Source organism: Ambystoma mexicanum, chromosome 3p, assembly GCF_040938575.1.
Source record: "Ambystoma mexicanum isolate Mex_15411 chromosome 3p, UKY_AmexF1_1, whole genome shotgun sequence".
NCBI classification, from domain to species: domain Eukaryota; kingdom Metazoa; phylum Chordata; class Amphibia; order Caudata; family Ambystomatidae; genus Ambystoma; species Ambystoma mexicanum.
Genome location: NC_090925.1, coordinates 31,267,533 through 31,279,559, shown reverse-complemented (window position 1 = coordinate 31,279,559; position 12,027 = coordinate 31,267,533). Strand labels below are relative to the sequence as shown.

Genomic DNA, 12,027 nt, shown 5'->3' with positions numbered 1-12,027 from the left:
TTTCCTACGTCCGTAGCCAGTTCTTCTTCAGTCCTCCCCTCCCCTCCCCTGCTAGCATCTTCCTATGAGCTGATCCCGTTGTACTAGTCCGCTCCCCTCCCGTGTGGCCACCTGTAGCTGTATATGGAGGCGGGCTGTATGCCGGGTTCGAGTACCCCTCAGCCACCCTTAATTATTCTCTTGCTATTTCTCCTAGCTCTCTTAAAGGATACAATCCCCCTCCCTCTGTTTTCACTACCTTCGCTAGGGGTATATCGTCGCTCTGTTCCTTTTTTATTTCATTTTCGTTTGAGTTGTCACTCTTTTCTCCTCCCTCTTGTCCATTCCCCGTGTTCTGTTTGCCTTCCCTCTCTTTTTCCCCATTCTCTCCCTCCTCCTTAATCTCCTTATCTCCCGTTGTCTCCCCTACAATGAACATTCCGTTTGGTCCTGGTCGGGACCCTTGGAACATCCTCCATAAGTTGAACACCTTCACGTGGTGTGTCAACTTCTTCCCCTTGTATGTATTATGCAGATGGTTTAATAGTGAGTGTTGGGTATATGAGTCGAAGCTACCATTAGGCGGCCATGGTGTCGTCATTTTGTTGTCCGTCCCCTGTGTCCATTCTATGTTATACTTGATCAGTTTCTCCCTATGGGGTGACAGTGTTTTACATATGTGTTGCAGCGGAGTAGTGAGGGTGTTCCCCCACCCCCCGATCCTGCCCCGTATGACATAGTAGCGCTCCACTTGTTATCCTTCCCCTATTTGGTAGCGGTTACCTCACTAGCAGTTTACAATATATAACCTTATATCTTTACCTGGCCCCGATAGTTTGGGGACTTGCGATAGTCCGCTAAGGACAAATTAGTAAAATATAGTATTTACATTTGTATATTCTTTTCTTTCGTTTCTTCCTTTATACAACACCCTTACAGCCCCCTGCGGCCGAGGCGCACGTAGCCCCCTGCGGCTGCGTGCCCCTTGTGGTGTTCTTATACTGCTGTCCTACTTTCACTTGCCCCTCCTCCCTCTTCTACACTTGCCGTGGCCGGCATTCTCAGTGCGCAGCCACGTCCCCCTTTTCGCCTTCCCCCGATCAACTCATTACCGTTTACCTCCGTTTCCACGCCCTTAACACAGCTCCCCTCCCCGTCACTCAAAAATAAAGATGCCTGGTTCTCGAGATGTCCTATGAAAGCCCTACTGGTGACGTCACCGATCTCTTCAAACTACTGGTAAGTTCTTCATATATTCTTTAAGTCCAAAATACACTTGCAATCTACCCCCGTTAACCCCACAGCTGTCTTCCTGTCACTCCTGGAACAAGGTAATCAATAATATAATCGGACTGCGCACGCTGCGTCGCCTCGCGTGTGATACGCCCCTCGACAGGAGGGCTTAACCAGCCAATTATCTTCCGTATTGGGCAACTAGCTAGCTACCGCCTACAGGGAAACGTCATCTATCTATCGAGTTTCCTGCTCGATCAATAGGGATCCTCATCTACTCATTGACCAATAATTGCCAAATCGTAGGAAACCACGCACACACACACCCTTACACATGGTCGCGACCTGGGCCAATCAGTTTCTATGAGCGGCCGCACGTGATGTTTTCGTGCTCCGCCCCCTTCTCTCCCGTAACGTAGCAGACTGCTCTCGCACTCGTCCGGCTACCATTCATTTCATTGCCAACACTAAATTATCAAACCTTCGCCGCGCACCTGTGCAATATCTCCCACCTCCCGTATTCAATTCCTCCCCCCTCCATCACAATTTTACATTGCTTGTTGTGCATGGCATACTCACCAAGTTCTCTTGATGCGGGGCCGCTCGACTGCGTGCACCCCTCCAAGCGGCTCGCCACCTCCCCTCGTCTGGACTACGTCTGGACACTCGCCAACCGCAGGCGGGATAGGGCCAATATCCGGATTGCGCTGTCCGGTCTTCTCGCAGTTCCGTGACGGTCCTGTAGTCCTCAAAAAGGGGGCAGCGGCAGAGGGGGCCGCGCCGCCGGGCCTCCTCGCAACGGGAGTACTTGGAAAAGTAAAATAAAAGCAGATCTTAAACAGATCTCAGCAGTGCCTCCAACTTGTCGGGGGGAAATTCTCCCGGGGTCGGCTGGGCCGTCCGCGGACCTCCGGGCAGGGAGGCCCCAACTCCTCCCGTATATCCCAAAAGAGATAGAGTATGAGACACACGCAAGAAGCAAGGTGATTCTGCTGTTTATTAAACAAAACGGCAGGGATGGGTCAAGGATCGTACGCAGGAAGGCCGACTACTCCCACCGCTGCAGATGTCCATTGAGTCTCTTAATTGTATCTGCCTGTGTCTTGAGACGGGGGATCCAGGCGCCTTCTTCCTCCTGGGCTTGGCACCCTACCAGGTTCGGCTTGGTCACGTGAGGTGGGACCGTGGTTGAGGCGGAATTCTGCACAATTAATATTGCATTTCTCACTGTGTGCCTGGCTTATCTTGCAGGTGTGACCTTGGCGTCGGCTTGCGGTATGAGAGTTTGCAACGTTGTGCCCTTGACTGTCTGCTTTCGCTGGGCTCATTCTGCATGGTCAGCAACCGAACTCTTGCTCATTCAACGTTCATGGAAGCTCTTGCTTGCGGCCTACTTGGGCCTGGTGCATAGGTGGAACCGTTTGATACAGAGCGCTTTAGGTTATGGTATCATATTGCTCTATCCCCAGTATCGTGTCTTCGTTATATTTCTCATTATGGTACGTGGGCTTAGGAGAAGCGTGAGCAAGCCTTTTTAGATGAGTTCATTGTGCGTCTTGTGTTTCTGCATTTTGGAAAGCCTATGTGGAAAATAATAAAGATGCACGTCCGTGGGTGTGTCCGTCGCCTACGTCATAGCACTGAGTATGTTTTTCGTGTGGATTGGTGTGGGAGTGTCCGGTGTGTATGTTTGCACGGGTGTGCTGACCGTTGGCTAGGTCGTCATGGCATCTCTAACGATGTGTTGATTTGGTGCTGGATGGTTCAGTCGAGTCCATCCATGCCGCAGGTGTCGGCATGTGCAGGGCAGGCTGGTGGGCAGGCGGGTGGGCACATCCGTATGTTCCTGTACCAGGGTATTTGGTCGTCTGGTAGATGGGCAAACTCCTCTCGTGGCGGGTGTCGGGGCCGTGATCCTCTAGGCCAGGGTTGAGAGGGGATTGGTGGGAGCCTTTTGTTCACTTTTCCCACTTCATTTCAGTAGGCAGCATGAGCAGGCTCTAGTTATGTTATGTTTCAGAAAGCAGCACGAGTGGGTTCTAGTTATGTTATGTTTCAGTAAGCAGCACGAGTGGGCTCTAGTTATGTTTCAGTAAGCAACAAAAGTTCCTCTAGTTATGTTATGTTTCAGTAAGCAACACGAGTCGAGTCTAGTTATGTTATGTTTCAGTAGGCAGCACAAGTGGGCTCTAGTTATGTTATGTTTCAGTAGGCAGCATGAGCAGGCTCTAGTTATGTTATGTTTCAGTAAGCAGCATGAGTGGGTTGTAGTTATGTTATGTTTCAGTAGGCAGCACGAGTGGGCTCTAGTTATGTTATGTTTCAGTAAGCAGCACGAGTGGGCTTTAGTTATGTTATGTTTCAGTAGGCAGCACGAGTGGGCTTTAGTTATGTTATGTTTCAGTAGGCAGCATGTGCAGGCTCTAGTTATGTTATGTTTCAGTAGGCAGCACGAGTGGGATCTAGTTTTGTTATGTTTCAGTAGGCTGCATGAGCGGGTTCTAGTTATGTTATGTTTCAGTAAGCAGCACGAGTGGGCTCTAGTTATGTTATGTTTCAGTAAGCAGCACGAGTGGGCTTTAGTTATGTTATGTTTCCGTAGGCAGCACGAGTGGGCTTTAGTTATGTTATGTTTTAGTAGGCAGCATGTGCAGGCTCTAGTTATGTTATGTTTCAGTAGGCAGCACGAGTGGGTTCTAGTTATGTTATGTTTCAGTAAGCAGCACGAGTGGGCTCTAGTTTTGTTATGTTTCAGTAGGCTGCATGAGCGGGTTCTAGTTATGTTATGTTTCAGTAAGCAGCACGAGTGGGCTCTAGTTTTGTTATGTTTCAGTAGGCTGCATGAGCGGGTTCTAGTTATGTTATGTTTCACTAAGCAGCTCAAATGGGCTATAGTTAAGTTATGTTTTCAGTAGGCAGCTTGAGTGGGCTCTATTTATGTTATGTTTCAGTAAGCAGCACGAGTGGGCTCTAGTTATGTTATGTTTCAGTAGGCAGCACGAGCGGGCTCTAGTTATGTTATGTTTCAGTAAGCAGAATGAGCGGGCTCTAGTTATGTTATGTTTCAGTAAGGAATAATAATTACTTACCACATTTTATTCTTCCTTTCCTCTCCTTCCCCCAGAAGCTCACTGCCTCCAGAGCTCTGGTTTTCTCTAGGCAGGACTATTGCAACAGCCTCTTTCTAAGTCTGCCCACCTCTACTCTCCGCCCTCTGCAACTCATCCAGAACAGGCCTGCGAGACTTGTCCTTGGCCTCACGCCCAGGGATCGTATCTCTACTGGACCTTCTGGTGACTGGGGCCTCAATACCTTCAACTCTCTCTTTCTAAATATCTTCCTTCTCCAGCTCTTCGCTCATCCGCCTCCTCGGGGTCAGTCGCTTCTCCAAACAACAAGTTGGTGGTAGATCTCTTTCTTCGGCTGGTGCCTCCCTCTGGAACAGCCTACCCGCCTCTCTGAAACTTGAGGACAACCATCTCCGGTTCCAGAAGCACCTCAAAACCCTTCTCTTTGCTTCTGCTTTTTCTCCTCCTCTCCCCTGCTGACCTCCTGGCTGAACTGAAACTGTACCGGTTACCTGGTCACCCTCTGATTTCGGGCTTCGGGCCCAGGTCACCCCCAGCCCCTGCCAGTCCACTCACCTGCACTGCCTGCTTGCAAACCCCGAACTTAGGGACTGTTTCTGTATCCCAGCAGTCCCACTACTAGCACTTGACACCTGATTTCTGCACTTACCTCTGCACTTGCCCTTTGCTGGCCGTTACTTTACTTATTGTTATTATTCTATTCTCATGTACTGCACTCTCCCTTCCCCCTCCCCCCGCACGTTCCCTTTCCCCATCCCATGCACTTGCGTGATCTGAATGACACTTGACCTAGTGGGATCGTTGTCTGTCCTCCCTTCGTCCCCCCTCCCTTGCCGCGTTGCGCCTTGAAACACTTGTTTATAGGCGCGTTACAAATGCCATATCATATCATATCATATCAAGGAATATTGTGATCCAACAGTGATTGTAGGGCAACAATGTATTGCTATAGATAGTTATTGTATTTTTTTATATTTTTGTATAGTGAATAACAAAAGATAAAATTGTAATTTGGGATCTTAAATATTTGAAAATGGTATGAATTAATATGAATTAATATGTAGTTAAGGTTTCTTCAAATCAATTATATGTGTATGACAAAAACAGATTGAGCGATAAATCATCTGCTCCTCGCATGTGTCCTTTCCATCATGTCGGCACCTCCTTCGTCTGGCCCTCGCCCCAGCAGGAGCTTTCCACCTAGATTATCTCTCTATTGTCTCCTGTTCAGTTCCAGAGCAGTGTCGCCACCCTGGGCAGCACCCTACTTAGATGATGCATAAAAAGCGGGTCTGCCAGCTCTATGTTTGCCAACCTCTGGCCCTCTTGCACGCGTGTTAGTAATATTTCATGGGCCGTTCCTCTTTGTAAACGCGATTAAGTGAGGCTGCCAGGGGTGTTTATCAATGCCTCCTTAATACCTCTAAGCTTTAAGAGCTCATTCCTTGTGATCCCACTGCATTGCCTGCCTTTACACCTATTCAGCCCAGGCCACCACCACCACAAATAGTTTTTATCCAACCCTTTATGTCAGGATGGCTGCAATCCTGCTGTTGACGTGCAGCAACTAATGGCATCTAGTCCCACTTGGGGTTAGATGCCAAATTGTGTTTTTGTGGTAGGTAGATAACAGATTCAGCCATAGAAGTAGCATCGCCCTAAACAACCAGAATGCATTGCACGCTGAGTGGTGCTCTGCCAAGGCTTTACATTCAATTAGTACATACACTTTTGTCTGTATTGTATATCAGTGCTGATTTCTAAATATCATTTGACTGTCATGTATGCCTTACTGTCACAAATTCCCGCTCGGCACCAGCCTTCTCCTCACAATTCAATTCATGGTAACTTGAGTCAAGTAGCTACAGCTCACTACCGTGTAAATCCAACTTCCTGTTCTCTTCAGCACAGATCCACGAGCCCCACCCGCCTGTCTAGTGACCAGGGTTGCTGAGCATAGCATGTGCTGCCATTTGAGTCAATGCTCGGAACTGTTGTCCTCGTCCAAGAGCAATGCAAGCCTTCTGATGTGTTCACACCATGTGGTTCATTGTCTCTTAGTACGATAATGCAGCCTCACAAATACGAAACCTCACATTTTAAGCCAGGACCCTGGATACTTTCCAGTGGAATCATGAAAACAGCGTTTTAACATAATCCGGCTGCAACGGCAGGCCTTAGCTGTTGGCCACTCGAGCAGAGAGAAGTTTATTTTTTGAAATCTGATACAGAGATATTTTCTCAGCAAAATGTGGTTACTTAGTGAATTCTGAAGTACAAATCAGCATACAAGGAAGGCAAAGAGGACATGATGGGAAATCAGAAACAGACAAAGGACAGAGAAAAGGACTAAAAGCTGTGAAAAATCATGGGGCGTAAATCCTTCATGGAGTGTGCAAAATGCAGAACACTCCATGATGGTTTAGGACATCTCTTCTGTAACAGCCTCAATGTTTTCCAGGTACGGCTGAAAACGATTGGCAAAACCTTTCTATATTGAGGGTGGATCCTTTTGATGTAATCAAGGTTGAACACCCACTTCTCTGGATATTCAGCGAGCACTGACTGGATGACACCCCTATCTTATGTTATGTTATGTTGTGTTGTCATCTCAGGAGGATAGCTCAGGGGCAACGTGCACGGCTTGGAAGCAAGATGATAAGGAGCACCACAGGTTCGATCCACGCTTAGAAACCTCTGGGTATTAAGCGCATTACAAATAACCTATCATAAAATCATGAATCACATCATATGTTATGTTATGTTATGTTAGGTTAAAGAGTCTTATAAAGCGCATGTACACCCAAGAGCTTCTTGACACTTTAGAAACCCAGCAAGAAGGACCATGCCAAAAGGGAAAAAACAACCATCAGAAGAGAACGGTTTTCCAAAAGTGAAGATAGCTCTCGGTAGCCCAAAGTGACAGAGCGAGAGAGTTCCACAACTTAGCAGCGCTACTGAGAAAGCCTGACATCCCACTCGGCACACTCAAAAGTGGGGCACGTGAATCAAACGTGCCTCCTGATATCAAAGTGAGCGCTTGGGGATATCTGGGCAGAATTTAGATTGCAAGTATTCGGCTCCAATCCCATAAAAAGTACATTGAACTAAACACGGCGGCTTAAAATCAATCCATTTACCTATGGCGAGTCAGTGAAGTTGATGAAGAGCAGTTGAGATGTGTTTTCGGAACTACTCTGGTCGCCAAATTCTGAAGGACTTGCAAACGGTGAGTTAAAGGAGCAGGTTGTGATATAAATAGAGAATTATCAACTGTACTCATCACAAGAGAGGCCACGACCGGGGCATGTAACTGTACAGGCAGAAAGAACAACGCTTTCCATAGGATTTTTAGTTTGAAATGTCCAGCTTGACAAATGGACAAATGGGGGAAATCCGTGCTTCATTCGACAGAGAGGAAGTGATTTTCACCCTTAAATCCTTCTCCAACGAAACCAGAGAAGGAAAGGGACCAAGAGTAGAAGGCGAGAAAACTGGAGTCCAGAGAGAAAAAACAAAAAAGCATAGAGAGTGGGGTGGGAATAGGGGGGCAACCACCAGTACCTCTGTCTTGTCCCCATTCAATTTGAGCCAGATATTGCTCATCCGACAGCTCACCTCCCCCAGGCAACTCCTCAGCTGAAATGCAATGTCAGGTTGAGACCAATAGAGCTGTACAACAATCTGCGTGTCATCATCGTAGGAGTAGCACCGGAGGCAATGGGATCATGGGAGTGGATGAGCTCAACTAGAGGTTGAACATAGACGTTGAATAAAATTGGGGACCATGCAGAGCCCTGGGGGACCACACAGATAGAGAAACATGTTCTGAGTGGAAATAATATAGAGAAAGAGATTGAACCCTATCTGTCAGAAACGAGTTAAACCAGGATAGAACCTGGCCAAATAGACCCACTCTACAAGATGGTCAAGCAGGATGGAGTAGTCAACGGTGTCAAATGCTGCTGAGAGATCTATTAATATCAAAGCAGCCCTTCCACCCTGATCGGAAACCCGGGCAAGATCATCCACAACAGATACCAACATGCTCTCCGTGCCACGGAAGCGGCGAAATCCTGACTGTAAGGGGTCAAAAAAGGCAGAGCTTTCAAAAAAAAGAACAGATCAGAGGAGATAACAAAAATTCCAGGAGCTACATAAGGAAGGGTAGGAGCAATATTGGGAGAACATTACCCAGAATGGTTGGGTCCAATGAAGGCTTCTTCAGGAGCGGGACTACTAAAGCACGCTTTAGGTCTGGAGGAATGATATCCCAGTGGAAAATAATGAATTCCAGCTTGAGCTTTGCAGGGGGCAATATCAGGCATGACGTCTTACATGATAGATACAGGAACGGAGTCCAGCAGTCAGGCGGATACATTCTTCCTCGTCGCCTCCATGTATATCCTCGGATGAAAAGGAGGTGAAGTGAGGCCATGAATGGCCGGATATTGGACCTACATTATACTTCCAAGTCTGTAAGCCAGATTTTATCACGGATGTCAACGTTGAAAGGGAGTCACACAAAGGTTGAGATGGAGTGACAACTGCTTGAGAGGGTGATCCAGATGAAAGGGAATGACAAAGGCCAATCCACTCCTTGAGCTGATTGGGGCTTCTTCCACTCGATCAATGTAGTAAGCACATTTGGCCGATTGAATAGCATTGTTACATGTCATAGTAACTTCACACCATAAAAATATATCCGTCTGAGAATACATTCTCTGCCACCGTGGCTCAGCATCCCGGTAAACCAGGGCTCAGATGGCTGACTCCGCTGTTTACAAAATTTCAAAGGGGCAAGATGATGGGCAGTGGTAGTGAAGATCTGAGCAAGGATCGACAAATCTGCTGGTTGAGATGGGACTCAAGAGGCGTCCACTTGGGCAGAAATTAGAGCAGCAGGAATGTACTGCCACTTGCGCCTCATCACATTGGGCGTCTTATGAGTAGTAGAGAAGGCGCTCATCCCGATCACAAAGGGATAATACAATGATCTGTCAAAGTGGCCCGAAGGGCAAGAAAAACGGTAATAGCCAACTCGGAGGAAAAGATCAAGTCAAGTGTGTTGCCCAACAAATGAGTGGGCTCACAGACCGGTTGCTTTAGTCCTACATTGGCCATTGCCACGACAAGGTGAGTGACAGACTGATCGTTAGTATAATTAACTTGAATATTAAAATCTCCAACTATCAATAAATTGGCGAATTTAGATTTCAGATCAGCAGCTACTTCTAAAAACAGATCAATACAAGAGTAATCATATCCTGCGGGATGATAAATAACTAAGCTATAAAAGGTCATTGAAGCTGTAAATACCAACTTAACCAGCAATGCCGGCACTAGAAAGCAATACCCCCGAACGGGTGCTCATTCTCTTGATCACAGCGAAGGATGTTCTAAGTAGTGGGGAGAGCATAAGCTACTGCTGGGCCTGAAGACTGATTGAGCCTAGATTCAGTCTTACAAATAACCCCGGGAGAATAATCATGCAATCGGTTATAGTACGACAGAGTGTGTGCAATGAGAGAACAAGCATTTACTACAAAGCACTTAAGATCTACCAGCAAGGATGAAGACATAATAGGCTTTACCATGGGTACCATGGAAACGCCCAGTGGCCACGCTGTAACCGTCAGGGCCAAGCGAAGTATTCTATCCCGCGAAGACATAACAGATATGTCAGCATCAAGGTCATCCGTAGCCCAGGGCCCGCCCGAGGCACAGGCGGGCTTAACTTAGGCGTGTCTTCGGTACGCGACTGCTGTGCCCATCCGCTGCGCTTCCATGTCACTGTATGCCTAAACATAGTATCGCTGGAGCCAATCCAACTACTCACAGGATACTGATAGGCTCAGAAGAAAGACTGTACCCGCTACTCAGAAAAAGAAAAAAAACAGCATCTGCCGGGCACGAGACCCCAGTACGCTGTGTGAGGCCAGGCACCCTCCTGCCGTGTAAAACGGCATACAAGGAAAAAGATATCATTAAAAATAATAATTAAAACAAAAACAGAACCAAAAGTAGAAATAAAGGTGTGTGACGTGAGAAAGGCGCCCACTCAACCGCCATGACCCGTGGGAACCCTGGGGCCTAAAAGGAAATTAAATCCAAACAAAAACGAACTAAAATATCAAATTAAATAAGAAAAGTAAGGTAAAACCCAGTGGTCCGCACAGCCGTGCCAGCTGGATTGATCGAGGCAAGGATTGTGGTTCCTAAAAGCCCACAGCTGGCAATCTCAACACAACTGGAAGCGACAATGAGTAGCCATGAGTTACCCTTGGCCTCATGCTGCAGAGGGCTATTGCATTCACAAAGAGGTCGCTCTGATTAATCTTACTAACCCTTTATTTGCTATATGTAGTAATCCCGATTCATTATTCCTGCGAGTAAGTGAAGGGTACATCAAAGTTTCCTATAGTAGCCTCCTTCTGAACGGTAAATAGTCCTCTGCAGGTTAAACAGCCGCCTTCATGTGTGCTTCATTTTAGTAAAGCACGCACAATCCCCGAGTTGCGACCCTCAGCAAATTGATATCGGTAACACATACGTTTTCATTTGGCAAACACATGCGGTGTGAGAACACAAGTTGACATCCTGACTGAATTTTTACAGAACCTGCCAAGGACAAGGCATGTCCATGATAAGGGTCCAGTAAATGTTGACACAAATGCGGAAATGGCTGCCTTCATAGATCTCCCAGGGCACAATCCACGCCGTAAGAGCCCATAGAAATAGTGAATTATTGTTTCTACTTTACGAGTGTCTTCACAGGGCAGACACTCAAATGGCACTTTTGAAGTTCCCAAGTGAAGCTTGCATTCTAAACAATTGCCTGAGAAGGAACAGTGTGCCTGCAGGACGGCTTGGTTACGAGATGCGTCTACCCCTTGGCACTGCCGTTTCCCCTGCAGCGATGCCCTCCTTACCCATCACTCTTTCTCTGTACTCAATAGGCCCGAGCTTTTCCATAGTTCAAAGTAAACGATAAGGTCTCAGATGTGTGTTTCTGATACTGAACTTCAAAAGTGGTGGGGCGGGCGAGGGGGGGGTTTGGAAGGTGGATCATGTTCAGTTGCCCCCCCGCCCCAAAAAAACAGCCTTTTTGGCCTTCTACTGGTTGTTTCTGCTAATAAGGCACCCCTGGCCTTTCTGTGTCCCTCCGGAATAACGTTCACCTTCAACATCACTATGATTCCTGATCTTGACATCACGGTAAGTTAAGTTTGGTGACGCTTAACTGTGCTTGGAGCCAAGCCAGCGGGCAATCGGGTGTGCAGTTTTAGCACAGAAACATTGTGCTCTTCAAATACAAGCCCCCCAACCCCTCAGCTTTCTTGTAACTCTCCTTCAAAAGCAATTAACTTTCCATAGGCGATATCACTTAGAGCTTTGTATATATTTCATTAATTATATGAGTAATTATATGAGTAATTTCACAAGAATTTCCCAAGAATATCCCAAGACTATCAACTCCGAAGGCACTTTTTAAGATGATTTACACACACCTGAAGTTTATTTGATTTAATTGCACTGTTTTCGGTCTATATGGCAGCCCACATGTTAAATAATTATTAAATGTGACTCTTATTAAATACAATGCAAGATTTAAAAACACATCAATAATCACAATTTATTTTGTTATAAAATTTTGCAGTTAAATAACTGAGCACACTATCCCAATAAAACTAAAACTAATGAGACCCTATCCCCCAACATCAAA

General features: G+C 46.7%; 1 protein-coding gene across 2 annotated transcripts in view; it reads left to right on the top strand.

Moving 5' to 3' along the window:
- Positions 1–12,027, top strand: part of LOC138580098 (ephrin type-B receptor 5-like) — a 761,617-nt gene that overhangs the window by 633,754 nt on the left and 115,836 nt on the right. The window lies entirely within an intron of this gene.